The following is a 20134-nucleotide window of genomic DNA, read 5'->3' as shown; positions in this document are numbered from 1 at the left end:
ATGTGATCTTAGAAAAGTGGCTTTGTCTTTCCCCCTGTTTCCTCATCTCCAAAGTTGAGATAATAACATTTATGCCTTGGCTTTGTTAGAGAGCAGGCAGAGTGCAGAGGTTAGGAGCTAGGTTATCCGGGCTCAGATTCCAGCACTGCTACTCCCAGCTGTGTGACCTTAGGCCAGTTTCTCATCCTCCGTGCCTCCATTTCCCCTTCTGTTAAATGTGCAAAATAAGATTAACCACTTCGTAAAGTTGTTGCAAAGATTCAATGAGTTAATAAGTGTAAAGTGCTTAGTACCTGGCATAGAGTAAGCACTAGAGAAGTGTTTGTTGTTGTTGTGAGGTTTAAATGTAATAATGTATGTGAAATACTTAACACAGAGCAGATGCTCAGGAAAACCTTTTCTGACACTAAGTCCTCATGCTAACTAAAAATAATTAAATAGCACTGAAGGGCTTGTAACGAGAAGTAACAATCTCCTGCTCCACTCTCCTTTCCCATTCTCTGGAGGCAACCATATTTAACTCTTTGAGCTGTTTTTTAAATAATAAGCTCCTTGACCTATTTCTTGATGTATCAACGTTAGATATTATCTGTTTACATCCTGAAATAACGGTTGAGGATTAGCTCTCTTATACTCCCTATCTCCTATCCTTCTAACATAATGATATCACCATTTATAATTATATCACTAGCAAATACTGTTCACCAAAGAGCCAAAAGGTACACTACGATTATATTTCTTTTCTTGAAAGATTTTCTTCTTGCTCTTCCTTTTCTTTCTTTTTATTTACACTGCTTACCTTTCTCACATACAGTGTTTCAAGTGCTTCATCCTGTCAGTTACTGGATCAAATCCACTTTTTTTCCCTGGAGACTGCTAAGTCTTAAAATTAGTCTTTTTCCCTTTCACTTCCATCCTAATCCCTCCCCCTGCCGTCACTGGCAGTCATTACTCCCCTGTGTTCCTCTTTCTCCCTTTTCTTTTCTGTCCGTGCTTTTGGTCTGCTCGCTTCTTTTTCCCTGCCATGTTCTTTCTCTGTCCATCCATTTGGCCTTCTCAACAGTTCACTCATAGTAGTAGTATTATTACTCTGTCAGTTAACTTTTGGCTCGTTATAAATGAGCGTTTTGAAGTGTTCTCATTTGCATAGGGCACCCCAAAGATAACTTGATCCATAGCTGAAAGGGCAATTGTTCTAATGCTTATATGATTAAGGCAAAGCCTTTGCAAAGAATAGCAAGCTAAGGGTGGCTGATTATAATGAAAGGCTTAAGTAAGGCATAAATGCTGCAGGCATGACCAGAACACAGACTGAATGAATTGATGATGCATTTCAGCATAAAAATATCCATCAAAAGAGAAACCCCTCCTAAAGGAGTGCCCAGCCAAGATATGGGCCTTAGAAAAGCTGGATCCATGTTTTAGGAGACAGCAACCCACTTTGTTGACAGGTCATAAGTCAAGAAACAAGTTTAATAAAGAAATCATTGAAAACCACTATTTCAACACCAGGCTATAAAGTTGGCCCCACAAGAGTAGGACCTAAGAAGGTTTTTGAACATATTATTGGTTGATACCAGATGTTGAACTTAAAAGGCTACATCTTAAAATTTCTGGAGCGATGTTCAAGCATCATGACCTTGGACCTACTCCAGAGTCCCATGAATTATCTAAATGAATCCATTCAGACCAACTGTGTACCTACTTGGCTTTCATTGTGCTTTCTCTCCTTGTTAATTCCTGTTGTCTTTGAGTTTGAATACCTCTAGGGATTGACTCTCACACTTTCCCCTTAGCTTTAGCATTACTGTTAAAACAACTGGGTTGTGGACCCTGGAGCCCATGTTGCTTCATGCAATGGATTTAGGCTTCCTATTCACCTTCTCTTGGAATCCTGGTCATTAGTTAGGATTTTACCTCTCTCATCTTAGACCTGTCCTGTGATCTGTGCAGTCTTGAGTGGGAACTGCTGCTGCAACTCCTCTTTGCTAAACCAACTGCCAACACTGGTTCCTTGGCTGGTGCCTGAGCTGAGTCCACCTCAGTCATTCTTTCTCCCAATCCACTCGCCTCTTTCCATGGCACATGTAAGAGGTGATCTGGCAAGTCTTCTCCTTCAATTTCCCTGTGTGTGGTATAATAATTTCTCTTCTCTTTGGTGTATAACCTAAAGGTCATACTCTAAGGCCACTCATCATGAAACTCTATAATGAGGGGCAGGGGAGGGAGAGACTCTATGTAGAAGCACACCCCCAAACTTCGGAAGCGTGCTTTGTTTCCATCTTCACCTCAATCTCAAGAATTGCTGAACTTAATTTCCTTTTTCTTCTCAGTTATTCTACCAAGTAGCAGCAGAGATCAACATGAAAGCGGACACTGGGGAAGGCTGGGCATTAAAATCAACTTGTTGAATACTGGAGCAGAAAAAGATGGGTAGAACAGAGAGGTCTGAGCTAAATGCATTCATAGGTGGGAGCTATGTTCTCAGTCAACATTCATTCTCTACACTTGATGCACAATCTTTTTTAACTCCTCCAGCTCACTAGGTCCACAAACATACTCGGGTCAGCCCTCAAAGAAGCCTTCTGAGGAAGAGAAGCCCCTAAGGAAGGTTTTTCCCAGCCAGGTTCTCCTGAGACATCTGCTATTCTCGCTGCCCAGCATCTATTCCTCCTTCTGGTAACAGAGTCCATAGGGATTCCATTCCTTCTGGCTGTAGTGTTTAGTGATGGCACATGTCCCAAGCTTGTCCAAACAGTTTTGATCACTTTTGTTGGAGTGATTGGAAAAGAGTATCCTCTTTCTGTTAAATTTGTTGGGAGGATAAAACATAAACCTAAAACTGATGACAGCCATCTTGCTTCTATGAAGGGTCAACTTGCTTGATAAAGCAGCCAACACACAGCACAGCAGAGTCAGGAGATGGGAGAAAACTAAACTGAATCCAGTATCTATCATTTGAGCCCCTGGATCCAGTTGTACCTGAAGCTGTAGTAGCGACCCCTTCACTTTACAGATATTTGAACCAATAGCACTCCTTCTTTGAAAAAATTTTTAATTAATTAATTTTATTATTTTTTAACTTAATTTGAGTTTCTGTTAACTACAACCCCAAGAATCCTGACTAGTACAGCCAGTTATTTTATCCAAATCTTGCACTCTGATTTCCACAGACTCTGTGTGTAAGATATTTACTAAGTTTTATAGTGCATTCTCAGATATTTGTGTCCCCAAAGTTCAGTTATCATGTCTTGGGATCTCTCCTCTTCCCTATACTCTTCCTCTCAAAGATTCTTTCCAGCTCAGAGCTTGAACTATGATACTGTGTAGATGACCCATGCTCCTCAGCATCAACAGCCCACTTGGGAGTCAGAAACATACTTTACTCACATTTTCTGAAACAGTTGTCTTTTAGGTGAAAGAATTCGCAATGTATAACTGGAATCCTGCAAAATGTAGGCTGATATGGAGGTTTCTCATCTTACAATATCAGCGGACCTTGGCTTATAAATGAGGCGTACATTTTACCAGGGAAACAGCATTATGCAGGAGGTGATTAGATTCCTAGGCTAGCCCATAAGACTAAATTCACCCATAATGTAGGTGAACAATAGTGCTATCCCTAATTATTCTACAAGATCAGTCACCACATGGGATTATATTGGGATAACTCATTCCAAGTTCTACCTGGAGAGAGGGTAAAAGCTGTTTCTCATCTGCATTCCTATCCATGCGAGTACTCTCTACCATCTCTCACCCTCAATGCAGGATGACACAGCAAGACGTCCGTTAAAATTCCAGGACCTACAACTTCAGCTGGGTCCTCTGCAACTACCATTTATGTGATAAGACTCCTCAGTCTAACACAGATCTTCAGCAAACATCACATCTCTCTGTCTGGTTACTTATGGGCATCTTCATTGGCACATAAAACTCAATATATACAAATTGAACTCACTCCACCCTCCCCAGACTACCACCCATATTCCCTAACTTGATGGTACAGCTATTGACCATCAGGACAGAAACCAAGGAGTCATCTAAGGCATCACATGCCCTCTTAGTTATTTGCTGTTGTCAACCAGTCACTATGTCCTACAGGTTCTCTGTCCCTTTTGCTCCATGCCCATAGTCACAGCCTTCATGAAGCCCTTCCTAAATTCTCGTCTGGATCACAACTTTAGTCTCTGAAGTGGTCTTGCTGCCTTTCCTGGGCCCCCTCATTCCTCATTCTCATTTCCACACTTCAGTCAGAGAGATTGTTCTAAAACACAGATCTGATCAGACCATGCCCTGCTGAGCTCCTTCGTGGGGCTCACAGGACTTAGGCTTAAGTTCAGTCTCCTTATCTTAGTGTCCAGGACTCCTTGTGATCTGGCTCTTGAGAGCCTCCCTTTTGCTTTAGCCATTTTGTGAGCAGCCACATTTGTTCATTCAATAAACATTTATCAACTGCCAGGCATTATCTTTTCTTGGCACTTGGAATATAGAGTGAACAGAGACAAAATCCCTGACCTCATGGAGCCTCACTCTAACTGGGGACACTGATGGAGTCTATCATAAAACACTAAGTACAATGCAGATAAATAAAGCAAAACAGGAGTTGGGAGTGAGAGGGAAGGGCAGTGTAATTTAAAAGAGGGTGTTCAAGGAATACCTCATTGAGGAGGTGATATTGGAATCCAGACTTGAAGGAGGTGAAGGAGCAAGCCATATGGATATCTAGAGGAGGAGACAGTAAGTGCAAGGGCGCTAGGGTGATTTTAGAGATTGTTAAGAAGGCTAGTGTGGCTGGAGCAAAGAGTGGGAGAGAGCGAGGGAGTGGGTTGAGGCAGATCATATAAGGTCTTGTAGACCATTCATGTAACTACTTTGGCTTTTAACCTTAGTGAGATGGAAAACCGTTGGATTGTTCTGATGCTAAGAGTGATGTGCTCTGACTTTACATCTTAAAAGTGAACTACTTGTTCCCTAGAATGTGTCATAACTCCTCCTGCATCCTGGCCATAATCTACATTGTTCTCTTTGCTGACACCAGCCCTCCTCACTTCTTCATTTCTCTGAGTCACCTCTTCAGCAGGACCTTCCCTAACCCCAAGGATCAATTTAGGTACATCTCTGTGCTCTAATAGCACTGTCATTTACAAGTGTTTGTGATCAAGGGAATAAATTAATAAAGATGTAAATATAATTGAAAGTGAAGAATGCCACTTATGCCAGGGGAAAACAGGTAGCAGATGCTACTCTTAATAACTAACATTTTTCAAGTGCTCACTGTCGCTAAGTGCTTTGCATGGGTTATGTTGTTTAGTGCTCAAAACACTCCTCTGATGTTGATGCTGTTTTAAAGCTTATTTCACAGAGGTGGAGATCATGGAGAGGTGAAGTGACTTGTCTAAGGTCCCACAAACAGCGAAGGATGAAAGTGCGACTTGAACCAGTCAGAGTCAGGCAGGACTTCATACCTGGATGAGGGGAAGTAATCCTTTTCCCCATGGGCTTGCTTTCTGGAAAATCACTGACCATATCAATACCATAAAAACTAGGTCTGGGCAAGTGAACTTCTACAAAGGTTAAGGGTGGGCAGTGTATACAGCTTATTCTGAGTGACACCTTCTTACTTCTCTGAGACAGTGTCTACACAGGTCAGGGCAGAAAGAAGTGTTATCACCGTAGGCAGTGGGAGAATTAGGTACAGCCTTTAAGATAAGGACTTCGTGTCAGCAGACCTAGGTATAGTTTCAGCCCTCCCAGTTGTCATCTGTGGGACTTGGGAAAGTTACTAAGATCCTCTGAACTCAACTTCCTCATCTGTAGAATGGGAATATGATTGTTTGTAAAAATTAAATTTGATAAAGCTTATAAAGATCCTCTACTCCCCTGCTCATGTTCCTTCATGTTATTTGGTCCAATTCTCCTATCTTGCAGCAAGACAGCCAGCAGATCCAGTGCCACCAGCCAGCCTTGCTCCTTCCTTTTGAAATGGACACTGGATGAGCATGAAATACTCTGGGTGTTTTTTAAGATCTTTATTTTTAGAGCTTAAGGTCTCAAGTAATAATTAGATCAATATAGAGAGCCAGACACCCACATTTCCTAGGTGGAAGGAACTATCATTTTAATGGAAAGAAACCATTGACTACTGAGGGCCCACTCAGCACCTCACAAAAAAGTGGAGAGGTGGCCTTCCACTACAGTAGAAGGGGAAACTGAGGCACAGTGAGGTTATCTAATGTGCTTCAAGTCACATGGCCAGATTGAGGCAAATCTGAGACTGGGATCCAGGCAGTTGTCTGACCCTGGGATATAACTCTGTTTTGTACTTGTCTAATGGCATTGGATGAAAGAGGTACCTGGTTTGTGGCCTGCTGGACCAAGGAGCGAGGCTTTCCCCGGGAGATATTACTATGTCAAAGAATACTTCTCTTCAGCTTCTTTTGGTGGCAAGTGACAGAAACCTACTTTCAACTGGCCTAAGCTAAAAAAAATTTACTAGGAGGGACAGTGGGATTTTTCACATAAGAAGAAAGTGAACAATTAGAACTTGGGAAGGCTGCAAGCAAAATCTGACAAGCCATTGGGAACCCAGGAAGCTATTTCTTCTCTTGTTCTTGGGTCACATATTTCCACCTCTATTTTTTGGCGAGCATATATGCTTCATACTTTTTCAAGAGACTGGCTCTGTCTGCTTTTACAATCCTTGACTGACCCCGAGCTCCCAAGTTACATGTCCAGTGTTCAAACAGCTTCCCATACTCCCTAGCATCTATCCCTAATATCCCAAGTCCAAATTCCCCAGAGAGAGAGAGAGAGAAAGAAGCGGGAGAGAGAGAGAGAGAGCTTTGTCTCAGCCTGAGCTGTGTCCACATTGACTCAGTCAGCTATGCTGAGAAGTAGGGCCATGTAGGAAAGTCACTCTGGCTGAGGTTCAGTCCCAGGGGAAGCGCAATTCTCAGAGAAAGAGGTAAGTCAGAGGCTCACAGATATCCTCTTAGGTCTTCAAATCCTGGCCAATTACACTGGAAAAAAATTTTTTTAAACAAAATAAATCATAATTAAGGGGACCATGAATATAAACATTTAAAAACATCCAAAAAAATTAGAGCAAAATTTTAAGAAATATGAACACCTAAATATGACTTAGCATTTTTCTTTATATGGTTCAACTGTTCATGATCAACATTTAATTTAATCCTAATTGTACTGGTAGGACTCAGGAGAAGAATGAATTTCAAAACCTGAATTCATAGCCAAATGGGGCTCAGCTTTTGTAATTTGAACTTCAGAGCATCTCTAAAGTCAATAGTCCTTACAGAAGACTGTCTTCTAATTTCACGGGAAGCCTCTAATGACCTGCTCTCGTTTACTGGTGAGAAGGGATTATTTTGCTTTCTAATTTCTTAATTGGTATTAGCGCCTATAGGATCCTGCTCATTTCGCCTTCTCTGAGACTTCTTTCCAAGAAGGAGAGCATCTGATTCCTCACTAAGCAAGTTTTCTTTTTGAGCAGCTGGGCATAAGCTAGAAAAGGATAAGAGGCATGTTCCTATAAGCTTTCTTCTTCTTATAACTCCACTGCGTCCACTCAACACCAAGCATTTACTGAGCACCTCTTGGGTACCAGGCCTTGCAACTTAATCAGGCTCTAGCCGCAGCTCTTTTATTATCTTGCTGCTCTGACAATAGATACTCTTAAAGGATACATTCACATTTTATCAGGCTTTCTAAAGTACATATTAAATATATTTATCAAGGTTATACAGTTATTTCTCCAAATATGGATCTGGAAAGTTCCAAGTGAGTTCGAGAATCCATGCAGGTCCCTCAGCTCTTTTTAAAAAATCATATAGCAGAACTTGTTCAGTCTACATTTTTTCAATGCTTTTGGACTGACTACTTGGTTATACATCAGGTAAAGTGGCAGAAAGTATGTTATTAGCTCTCACAGCTAACTTGTAATCCAACCTTGGCTTAAGTTAACTGTATAGCAAGCTATCATTTCCTGTCCAAATGTTAAAAATGAGTAACACATTCCTTGATCGAGCCTGCTGAGACAATTTTGGTGGAGAGACCTGGTATGGAGTGATTGCTGAGATCTGAGATGTGCCAACTTCCTGTTTGTATATTTGACCCTGAAGCAGCAGGAGAGCCCTCGCATGCTTAGGGAATTCAATCCACATTTGTGCATGAGTTTCTTTCAGCAGAGAAACTCCCATCATGAACTTTCCCACTCTCCTTGCTGAGAGGGGAAGGAGGTTGCAAAAATTAGCCTGCTGCCAAATCCCCTGAAACTGTCTATTTACTGTGCTTCATGAAGAGATGTCTATGATTGAATAACGATGTTTGAGTTCTTGACTGCAATCTGTAGGGGATGCCTCTCTCATTTGCCACCTGAAAAGCTGCAATTACAAAAATTGCTTATAATGCCTCTCCTTTAGGAGTTCATATTAGGAATCACTCCAGAAAGATTCATTCATGCTTTCATGCATGCATTCAGTCATTCATTTCTCTCCTCTTGTGGCTGGGTGAGCAACCCTGTTTTACCCATGCACCACGAACCTGCCTACCAAAAAAGATGACTCACACATTTTGATGGTTAGATCAGTTGATCACTTGAGATAGACTCAGTGGTGTGCTGGGAAATATTCGACAATCAGCTTGCTGAAAAAATTAAAAATCTCTGATTTGTAGTGTTTGCTGATTTCCCTTGTGTAAATACTCCCACTATGGCTGATTTCAAGCTACAATGTGATGTCACTGGAGGTGGGTCTGGAGATAATTGTGTACAACGGCCCTCACAAGTCATATGAGCCAGCTGCATATGCTCTGCACTCAAATCTCCAACCTCTTTCTGATTTCTTTTTTTTTTTTTCCTTTTTTGCTGATTTATTTACCTCAACATTTGCTTTCTTGTCACTTCCTTGTCTGTGTTATGAACTCTTAACTATTCTGAAACCCTGACCTCAGTTCTCACATCTGGCTCCTTTGGATTTGTTATATGTGTTGTTCTTTTCCTGGCTCTTGGGCCTCTACCCCCTCCTACCTGGCTGCTGCTTTGGCACTTGAAATTTCAGGTTTCTTGGATAGAAACTTCTTCCTGAAGCCTCCATTTGGTGAAGAGGAATCACTGCTCTCATTCACAAGGTGGACCAGGTGCAGCTCCCACAAGAGGAGTTGGGGGTTGGGGTGAGGGCAGCCTTCATAACTGAGTGATAGCATAACTATTATTAAGCTCATGGACTGGTGATTGTCATGGACTGGTGATTGTCAAATTGTGCCCAAGTTCAAATCTCAGCTCTGTCGCTTACTATTATATTATCCTGGACATGTTACTTATGTTGCTATTCCTGTCTTCTTACATTTCAGACAAAGGGCCTCATTGGGCTAGTCCGTGATAAAATAGATTTATATTTATAAAATGCTTAAAATAATGCCAATCATGTAGTAGGTGCCATGCAAGTGTTTGTTAAATATATAAGACCCAGTCCACAAATATTTACTGAATAGCTAGTTTGGGCCAAGTGCACGTACTAAGCATTGAGTACCATAGAGACTGAAATACAGAGTCTTCTCTTAGTTGTTTACAGTGTAGTGCAGGGAGGGGAGGTAATGCACAGACACAAATTGCCTTGATATAAACAAGAAATGAAAATAACATTTATTGAGAATTATTTGGCAGATACTGTGATAGGTATGTAATATAAATTATTTTATTTAATATCATTTGGTCATCACTTAAGAGATAATCATCTTTATAAAATTTACATTTAAAAACTTTTAGTAAAACCAAACATTTAGAAACATTTGGCTATTTATATTTCTTTCATGGATTATCAACAGTACCTTTTGATTATCCATTTTTTCTGATATGGCATTCATGTTTTTAAACTAATTTTTCTTTTTGTAATGGAAATTTCAAATGTACACAAAGTAGAGACAATAATATAATGAACCTCTGGGTACCCATCATCCAACTTCAACAATTATCATGGCTAATAATTGTTTTGATTTAGTCATACCCCTGCCCACTCCCCCAACCTATATTATTAAAAGAGAAAATTCCAGACACCATATCATTCCTTCTGCACTATCCTAATTTTACAGATTAGAGAAGTGAAGCTTAGAGAGTTTAAATGATTTGGTGAAGATCACACAGCTAATAAGTGGCAAAGCCAGGGCCTGGACCCCCCTCTGTTTCACTTCAAAGCCTACACTTTTAACCAGAATGCTAAAATTTGGGGGAGGTTACAAGTGCCCCAAGTAAGGGAGGAAAATGGAAACTCAGAAGGGAATCAGGGAGGGCTTTGCAAAAGAATTGGCATTTCAGGCTGTTGAAATGGAGGTAGCGACTTTTAAGAGAAGTGAAAAGCTTGCATTAAGGCACAGAGGAAAGCCATTGTGGGTTGGGCTATGGGTTTGAAGACTATTATTTAAAGCATGGCAAACAGGTTAACTTGATCAGAATCGTTTGTCAGGGGGCTTGTTTAAATGCCGATCACTAAATTGGTCTTCGTGTATGTTTCCTGCTATTCAGCTTTTATGTTGAGTTTTTAGTTTTAGCAACCATTGTTTAAATTTCCAAGAACTCCACTTATTTTTATTCTTGGAAGCCCAATTTTGATTTACGAATGTGATATCTTCTCAAATATCTCTTAGTGTATTAACTATACTTATTTTAGAGTTGTCTTCTGATTCTTGTATTAACTCTACTTCATTTGGTGTTAGTTCTTCTGTTTACTCAGCCTCATACCTCTCTTTCATGCTGTTTGCCTCAACCATTTGGTTGTCTAGATTGGTTAGCGTGGTTCCTTCAGCACAACTGAAAACCACTGTGATTCTGGCAGTGAATGCGGATTATGATTACAGGGGATTTGGTGTGGGGACTATGCAGGACAGTTGAGTTTTCCTTTAAGGAATGCAGAAAGTGCTTACATTCTGGGCCTGGGGACTCCTTGTCTGTTGGGCCAGCTGGGAGAGACTTGGGGACACTGATCTGCTTCTCTCTTAAGCCCCAATCCTGCCTCATGGAATTCTGCTGTGGCAGATCCCCTACTGTATTAAGAGGATTGTTCTTTTGCCAAGATGATCAGTAATGCAAGAATGATTTAATATTAGGTTATATAAATTACCATATTAATAGATCAAAGGAGAAAAACTATATAATTTGGGTAAATGAGAAAACAGATATTCAATAAATTTCAAAGTCCAATGGTGATTTTTAACATTTGGTTACATAACAATAAGTGGACAAGTACTTAACATGACAAAATATGTAAAATTCACACACACAGCAAAAAAAAGCCACTGTTTTGCTTAATAGTAAAATGTTATAAAATTTCTGGTAAAGTGAGGAATAAAATGAGACTTACAATCACCACTATTAATATCTTTTTGTTATATAAGTAATACATGTTATGATATAAAATTTAAACATTTAACATTACATTTAAAAAATATAAACATAATATTACATGTTATGATATACAGTTTAGACAAACATAATGAACATTGAAAGTCTCTATCCCCCCATGATTCCATGCTCTTGAAATAACCAATGTGAGTAGTTTGATGTCTTTTTTCTCAATTTTATTCTCCTAAGTAAATACTAAGATTTATTATGTTTTTTGGATGGATCACAAAATAAGATCAAAGAACCAACCAACACATTTAGACAGGAGTATATAGTAGCATAACAATTTTAATTGAGGACACAAAGTTGTTGTTATTTACAGATGTTTCAGTTGTCTATTGATGTGTAACAAGCTACCCCAAGACTCAGGTCTTTAGACAAGAACGATTTTATTTGCTCATAATTCTTCCAGTTGGGATGGTTCCCCCTCTTCCCCTGCCTGCCCCATACGGCCTTTCCATGTGGTCTTTCCAGAAAGGGAACCAGACTTCTTACAAGGTGGATCCAGGCTCACAAAAGCAGAAAAATAGAATCTTCTAGTCTTTTTTAAAGCTTAGGTACAGTATCGCTTCCACTGCAGTCTGTTAATTAAAAGCAAGTCACAGGCCTAGCCCAGAATCAAGGACAAGGGACAGCACAAGGATGTGAATACCAGAAGGTGTGGTTTATTGGGACCACAGTTTAACAGACTACCACCACAGATGGTATGATTCAAGTTATAGGCAACCCAAGAGAATCAACTGGAAAATGATTAGGAACAATAAGAGAGGTCAGTCAGATGATTGATAACAGAACAGATAAAAACAATTATATACCTACAACAATGTTACAAAGTTTAATAGGATCAAAGATAGTATTTACAATACCAATAATAGTTTATTTCATGAATATTAATTTAGCCACTACCACATAACAAGTATTATGCTAGGCCCTAGATACACAGAGGTACACAGAATAGACACAGGTTGAACCATTGTGAAACTTACAGTCCTAGAGAAGTGAGCATACATTAAACAAAGTCTCTGATGTAGGAAAGAACTAGTGCATTAGTGAGCTATTGCTGTGATGGATGCTGCATAACAAACAATTCCCAAATCTTAATGGCCTAAAACAGCAAGCATCTATTCTGTTCAAGTGTGCACAGGTTGCCTGGGACAACACTACTTTAGTGTATGAAGTGGGCTCCGGTCTGTTCCACTTGTCTCTCAGTCTGGGACCAGCAGCTAATCAGAGTGTGCCTTCTCCTGCCGGGTGGCAGGAGTCCAAGCCAAACCATGTCAGCTCATTTAAAGTCTCTGTTTCCATTGTTTACTTACATTCCGTTGGCCAAAGCAAATCACATTGCTAAGTCCAATATCAATGAGACAAAAATGTATAATTCTGTCACATGGAGGAAGCAAAGAATTAGAGACAATAAGCTAATTAACCACAATCAGTAATTTGAAGAACTGGCATCATTGCGGTGGGGCTTGGGTCTTATGAACAAGAAGGAAAATTGTGGGATATAAGAATGAAGAGAAAGATAGGGGCCAGATCATTTAGGCCCTTTTTGGCCTTGCTAAAGATGTTGAATTGCATCTAAGTGCAATGCACAACCATTGGAGGCTTTTAAGCTTGAGATGATACAATCAATTTACCTTTTAAAAAAGGTGCTGCTGTGTAAAGAATGGATTGGAAGAAGAAAAGAGAGGACATGGAGAGGGTGGTTATGAAGCTATTGCAATAAGTTAAGATAGTCACTTGGCTTGGACCAGGAGGGTCATAGTGTAGATGAAGAGAGGTTGATGGGTTTGAGCCATACTTTAGAGATAGAATGATTAGACTTGGTGATGAGTTGGATGTGAGGTTGGGGAAGGACTCAGGAAAGACTAAGATTCCTAACAGTTGCACCAGGAGAATACAGGTGCCCTAATTGCACTGGGGAGGACCTGGCAAAGGAACAGATTTGAGGAGGTAGGGCAAAAGTTAAGTTTTGGATATCCTGAATTCCATATGCTTGTCAGACAATGCTCATAAAATATCTAGGGGTAAACTTAACAAGCAATGTGAAGGATCTATATGAATAAAACTATAAACCTCTATTGAGGGCCATAAAAGAAGATTTGAATCAATGGAGTGTCAAACCTTTGCACTTGGATAGGACAACTCAAAATTATAAAGATGTCAATTTTCACTAAATAAATCTATAAATTCAATGCAATTTCAATCAAAATTTCAGTATTATTTTTTCTTGGAACTTGGAGAAATTACCAGGAACATTCTCTAAAAGAAGAGTAATGAGAAATAACCTGCTCCATCATGTATTAAAATACATTATAAAACAACAAAATTTATAACAGCAGAATACAGACAGAGGTATAGACTGATAGCTCAATGGCATGGAATAAAGCATAGAAATATAGATCCAAGAATATATGAGGGTTTAGTATATTACAAAGATAGCATATCCAAGTGGTGGGAGAAAAGACACTTTATTCAGTAAAAGGTTTAAAGACAACTGGATATATATTTGGAGGAAAAAAGAAATGAGACAGCATTCACAAAGCTCTGCTCTCTTTTTATCTGCAATATGCTATTCCATAGTTTCACTATAGCATAGTTTAGTAAGTTATATTTATATTCATGTACTTTTAGTTTTTTCTTTTTTTGTTATAAATAATAGTGTGAAAAGAAAATTTTTATATAACATCTTTGGATAAATGTGTGAGTCCTTCTCTAGGGTAGATTCTGAGATATGAAACAGCTGGGTCAGAAAGTATGCACTTCTTTTTTTAAAGTACTGCTAAATTTTCCTTTCAAATCCCAAACGACACTCCAGCAGCAGTGGGCAAGAAAACAAAAACAAAATAAACACAAATCAAACAGATGGGTCAAGTTAATAAAAATAGATCAGAAACAAATGAAACAGAAAAAACAATAGTTGAGATGATCAATAAAACCCAAAGCTGGATTTTCTTGAAAGATTGACAAAAACACACAAACGTTCTGCAAGTATGATCAAGGCAAAGAGACAAGACACAAATGGTATTAGGAATGATGAGGGACATACAGTAAGTATACAGAGGAGATTTGTAAAATTAGGAGACTACTTTGTACAGCATCTTCGCTAAAGTCAGAAGCTGAGGCCAAAACTGCGTATAATGAAAACTGCCGTTGACAATTCCTTTGTATGTTATGCTCATGTTGGAGACAGATATGCTCTTCTAAAAATCTAATGTTTTTCTTCAGCTTTGAATCCCATCACTGCTTCTTTGATTAGTGGCCAACTTATATGAAAAATACACTTAAACTGTAGAATCACCCTTGGAGTGGTGAGATACTCAAATGTAGAAACAGGCTGCGTGAACAGCCGATTCACATCTTGCTCATGTGAGGCATAGTCTCTTTAACTGGAATAACAAGAGGAATTGCCCACATGGTTTAACTTGTTAGGCTCCCTCTTTTCCTTTCTCTTTTCTTTAGAAAAATTAAAAAAAAAATTAATGGAGCATGTATAGTTGAATTCACATATAACAAATGTGTGAATGATATGAGCCAACTATATAACTTTATACCAATCCATTTGAAAACCTAGATGAAATGCACAAAAATGTCAAGGAAAATATAAATTACCAGAAATTGGTCCAAGAAAACCGATAGAAAACACTCATAAAAACATAGAAATCGTAGTTAATCACCCATCTACCAGTCTGCCTCTCCCTCCCTGTCACCCAGGACACAGGCCTTTTGTAGTTATATAGGCGAGTTCTACAAGTCTCAGGAAAGAGCTCACTCCCATCTGATTTCAGAGAAATAATATTCATAGAAATATACGGTGACCCACCAATCTTATTTTGTAAGGCTAGTTTATTCCTGATATCAAGACGAGGAAACATAATTACAGGCTAATCTGTAAAAAAACCTTTAAAAAATACCAGATAATTGAATCTAATGATGTATTAAAAGAATAATATATCTTGATGAAGTAGGATTTATCTGAGAAATTCAAGTTTGGAAATCAATGTAACTATCAATGTAACAGTGTATTTAGAGATTAAAGGAGAAAAATCTTTCAATGGATACCGGGGAGACATTTGCTAAAATGAAACATCCTTTCACGATTAAAAACATTAGAAATAAATATAAAGGGTATCTACCATAAATATACAGTAAATATTACACTTAATAATGAATCTTTAAAAACATTGTCATTAAAGTAAGAAGCAACACGTGGATGTCTGCTTTAGCTACTAATAATTACAATTCTAGTGAGGCCCTAGCCAATGCAAGAAGATGAAATCTGAGAGAAATAAATATTGGACAGGAATATAGAATTTACAGGAATATAGAAGGGTATTAACTGAAACATGAAAACATTGTTTTCTCTGCTTCCCTCGCTGTCAGTCACAGTTAAAAAATCACGCAAAGAGCATACTGTATTTACTCTTCTATAACTCAATTATATGTATGGAATATCTCTATATAAACATGTATACATTAGGTGAATTAATGCAGTTTGTTTAACCAGGTCCCCACTGATGAACTTTGGCTTTCTTTAATTTCTTTGCTATTGTAAACACTTCTTTGCCTTTGGGTCACTGTATTTGAGGGCTAAACTTCCAGATCTTGAATTGCCAGATTAAAAACAACGCAGATGTCCTTCAACAGGTGAATGGTTAAGCAAACTGTGGTTTGCTTTGCATTCCAAACCATGGAATACACCTCAACAATAAGAAGGTATAGACCCTTGGTACACACAACTTGGGTAAATCTAGGGAATTATGTCGAGTGAAAAAAGCCAATCCTAAAAGGTTACACACTGTATCATTCCCTTCATATAACGTTTTTAAGTGACAAATTGGAAATGGAGGACAGATTAGTGATTGCCAGGGGTTAGGGACAGGGTAGGGTAGGGTGGTAGGGTGGTGGAGGGTGAGAGGGAGGTGGGGGTAGTTATAAAAGGGAAAAGGGAATGATGCTGTATTGATGGAACTGTTTAATGTCTTGACTCTGGTGGTGGATATGTGAACTCGAATGTGATAAAATTTTATAGGACTGAATACACACACACGCGCACACACACACACACACAAATACAAATGAGTACAAGCAAAATGGGAATCTGAATAAGATGAATGGATTGTATCAATGTCAATATCTCAATTGTGATATTGTACTATTATTTTATAAAACGTTATCATTGAGGAAACTGGGCAAAGAGTACATGGGATCTCTGTGTATTATTTCTTACAACTGCTTTTGAGTCTACAGTTATCTCAAAATATAAATGAAAAATTTTTAAAAATCACCTCAGGTTAAAAAGGGTATATGTAATTTTCAATTTTTATATTTTTGTCAAGTTGCCCTCTTAAAACGTTACTTCGATGTGTACCTTGCATGACAATAAAGCATATGAAAGTGTCTGCCTTCCTCCAAATTAAAACAAAGAGATACTACTTTTGACCTATCCAATTGGAAAGAATTAAAAGTTACATAAATATGTTGGCCAGGGTGTGAGGAAGTAGGCACTCTCAAATGTTGTGTGTGCTGCAAGTTGCATTCCCCAGGAAGCCGACTCTGAGACAGAGAGTCTGTGGGTAAGAGGCTTATTAGGGAGTACTACTGGAATCAACAACTGTGGAAGGGAGGGGAGGAAGCAGGGTTGGGCAGAGGGAGAGATTGAGCTAAGATGCAATCTCAACAGAGATCTTAGCTACCCTATAGATCGTTTTGAAGCCTGGATGACCCTTCAGAGTTGTCTTCAGTTGGGGGTTGGAGGATGAAGCTTTTGCCCTCATGTAGATCAGTTATTCGGTGTACCCATTGTGCCAGCACTGGGGTGGCTCATGACAGATATTGACCAAAGTTGATTGGCTGAGCATTTTGTCTCCCTAGTTGTATAGTGCTTTGTCCCTAAGGATGCTCTTTAGTGGACAGGAATATATTCACCCTTCATGCCCACTTCCACATACCCATCCACCTTGTCCCTCATGTATCAATCACTCTCCATCCAGGCCAAGCCATTCTCCACTGCCCACTGGGTCTATGTATATTTAAATATCAGATCCCTTCTCTTTCCTCACAAAACAGATAACCAGTTGCACCATTTGTATTTTTTGCTATGCAGACATTTAAAATTTTTTATGAGGTCATTTTATTTATCTTTACTTAATCTTTATTCTTTTATGCTTTCTGGATTTATGCCATAATTGGAAAGATTTACCATTCTAAATTTATTTAAAAAGTCATCTTTTTTTCCAAGTAATTTTTTTACTTAAAATTTTTTTGCCCTTTTGATATTCGTTATGACATAAAAATGAGCTAAGGATCTAGCACTATTCACTCAAAAGGCTAGCCAGCAGTCTCAGTACCATTTATTTAATAATTTATAATTTTACCATCGAATTGAAATGTTACCTTGTCATATACTAAATTTTTTGATGAATTTGATAAATAATTTCTTATAACTTTCTAGATAGATATATAGAGGACAAACACACTATATTAGTCATCTATTGCTGCATGAGAAATTTCCACAAACTTAACAGCTTAAGACACACACATTTTCTCACAGTTTCTGTGGGTCAAGAATCTGGGCATAGCTGGGTCTCCTGCTTAGGGTCTCACAAGGCTGCAATCAAGATGCCAGCCAGGGCTTGGTTCTTACTAGAGGCTCAACCGTGGAAGGAGCTGCTTCCAAGCTTCCTGGGGTTGTTGCCAGAATTCATTTCCTTGTGGCTGTAGATTTATGACAGCTTGCTTCTTCAAACCCAGCAATGGAGAGAGAGGGAGACTCTAGAGCAGGCCAGCGTGTAATTATATTATATAATGTAACATAATCATGGGAGTGGTATCCCATCCCCTTGTCATATCCTATTGGGTAGAAGTAAGTCATAGGTCCCACCCACACTCAATGGGACAGGATCACAAAAGGATCTGAATGCTAGGAAGTGGGGATCATGGGAGCCACCTTAAAGTCTGTATGCCACCTGCACCATGAGTGACAGCACACCCCACCTCTAACCTATAAAATCATTTGAGGAAGAGCTTCCATGACCAAAACCTGAATTTACTGCCAGTAAATAGAGATCCTACTTGAGCCGAAGAAATCTAGTTCACCTGACAAATATTTTCCTTTTAAACTCTCATCTACAAAATAAAAGAAAAAACAATCACCAAACATTTGAGAAAAACCAACATCACAAGAGAGGTGTCAAACTCACCAAACACAAAAGCTAACTCCTGAGAAAGTAGAATTAAAGAGTGAAGGAAGGAAATATTGGCATTAGTATCAATTCCTCAGAGAGATTCAGGAGTCTATCACAACCATAAAAAGCTGTTAGGAAAAATAGGAAATTAGAGGGCCTAAAATTTTAAAGTGTTATTATAGAACACAACTCAGTCAATAAGTGGGCTGAATAGCTGAAGACTGAATTAGAAAATGAGAAGTGAGGGACTCTTTCAGAATGTAGAATAAAAGGACAAAGAGATGTAAAGCATAAGAGGTAGACTAAAAGACAGGGAGGATAGACCTTTAGTTACAAAATTAATTGAATAGATGTTCCAAAAGGAGATAATAGAGAATGAAGGGGAGAGAACAATAACAGAAACAATAGAAGAAAATTTCCTAGAGCTGAAGCCAGATGCACACACTGCTAACCAGTATTAATAACAATAATAATAAACCTCCACTATGACACATTAGGTAAACTCTAGTACCCTAAGGATAAACGAAAATTCTCAAAACTTCCAGAGGGAAGAAATAAAGTTACAAGAAAGAAAACAGAATTAGATTAGTGTCAGACTTCTCAGTAGCAGCACTGTATCCTAGGAGAGAATAGAGTTCAAAACTCTGAGAGAAAATTGTGTTGCACTTAAAATTCTCTATTCAGTCAAACTGTCAGTCAAGTACGAGAAAAATAAAGCCATTTTCATATATACAAGTATTTAGGAATTTTATCGTTCAGAGCCCTTCTCTGAAAGTATTATTTGAAGATGTACTCCAGCAAAATGAAAATGGTAAATCAAAGATAAAGGAAGATCTGGGACCTGAAAAAAGCAGTGATAACACAATAAACCAGTAAATCATATGGTTAAGGGCAAAGAATTTTGCTACATAATACAAAAAAGGATACAATTTGGAATAAAGCCACCAGCTACTTTCAACACAGGAAGTGGGAGTGGGCAGCTGGGGAGAGAAGTGAAAGCAGGCTAAGGGTCTTACTAGAGTTCAGAAGGGACATATAAATATTGATTAACTACCGCTGTGAGGAGAAAAAGAGAATTTAAATTTGTGTCTAAATATATTTGATATCTATCTATCTATCTATGTCTATCTATCTACCTATCTATCTAATATCCAAAACAACTAGAAAAAATTGAACAAGGAAAAAACTTCATTAATTGCACAGAAGTTAGAGAAAGTAAAGGAAAACAAATCAAGAAAGTATAACAATAGAAAACATGAAATATGGTAGCAAATATAAACTCAAGTATTAGTATTCATATTAAACATGAATGAGTTAAACTTCTCTATAAAAAGGCAGAAACTATAGCTACCGTTTAGTGAATATTAGTGATGTTTTAGGCATTGTGCTAAGCACTTTAAATAGATAATTTTATTAGAAACTAACAATAAACTCTGCAAGATGGGTTCTATTTTTACTCTCCTATTAAAGGTGAGGACACTGAAGCTTAAGACAGATTTAGCCATTTGCTTAAAGTGTAGAATCTAGGCTCAAACCC

This window comes from Diceros bicornis, chromosome 26 (assembly GCF_020826845.1).
Source record: "Diceros bicornis minor isolate mBicDic1 chromosome 26, mDicBic1.mat.cur, whole genome shotgun sequence".
NCBI lineage: Eukaryota > Metazoa > Chordata > Mammalia > Perissodactyla > Rhinocerotidae > Diceros > Diceros bicornis.
The sequence above is the reverse complement of the archived record's forward strand: the minus strand, read 5'-3'. Positions refer to the sequence as shown.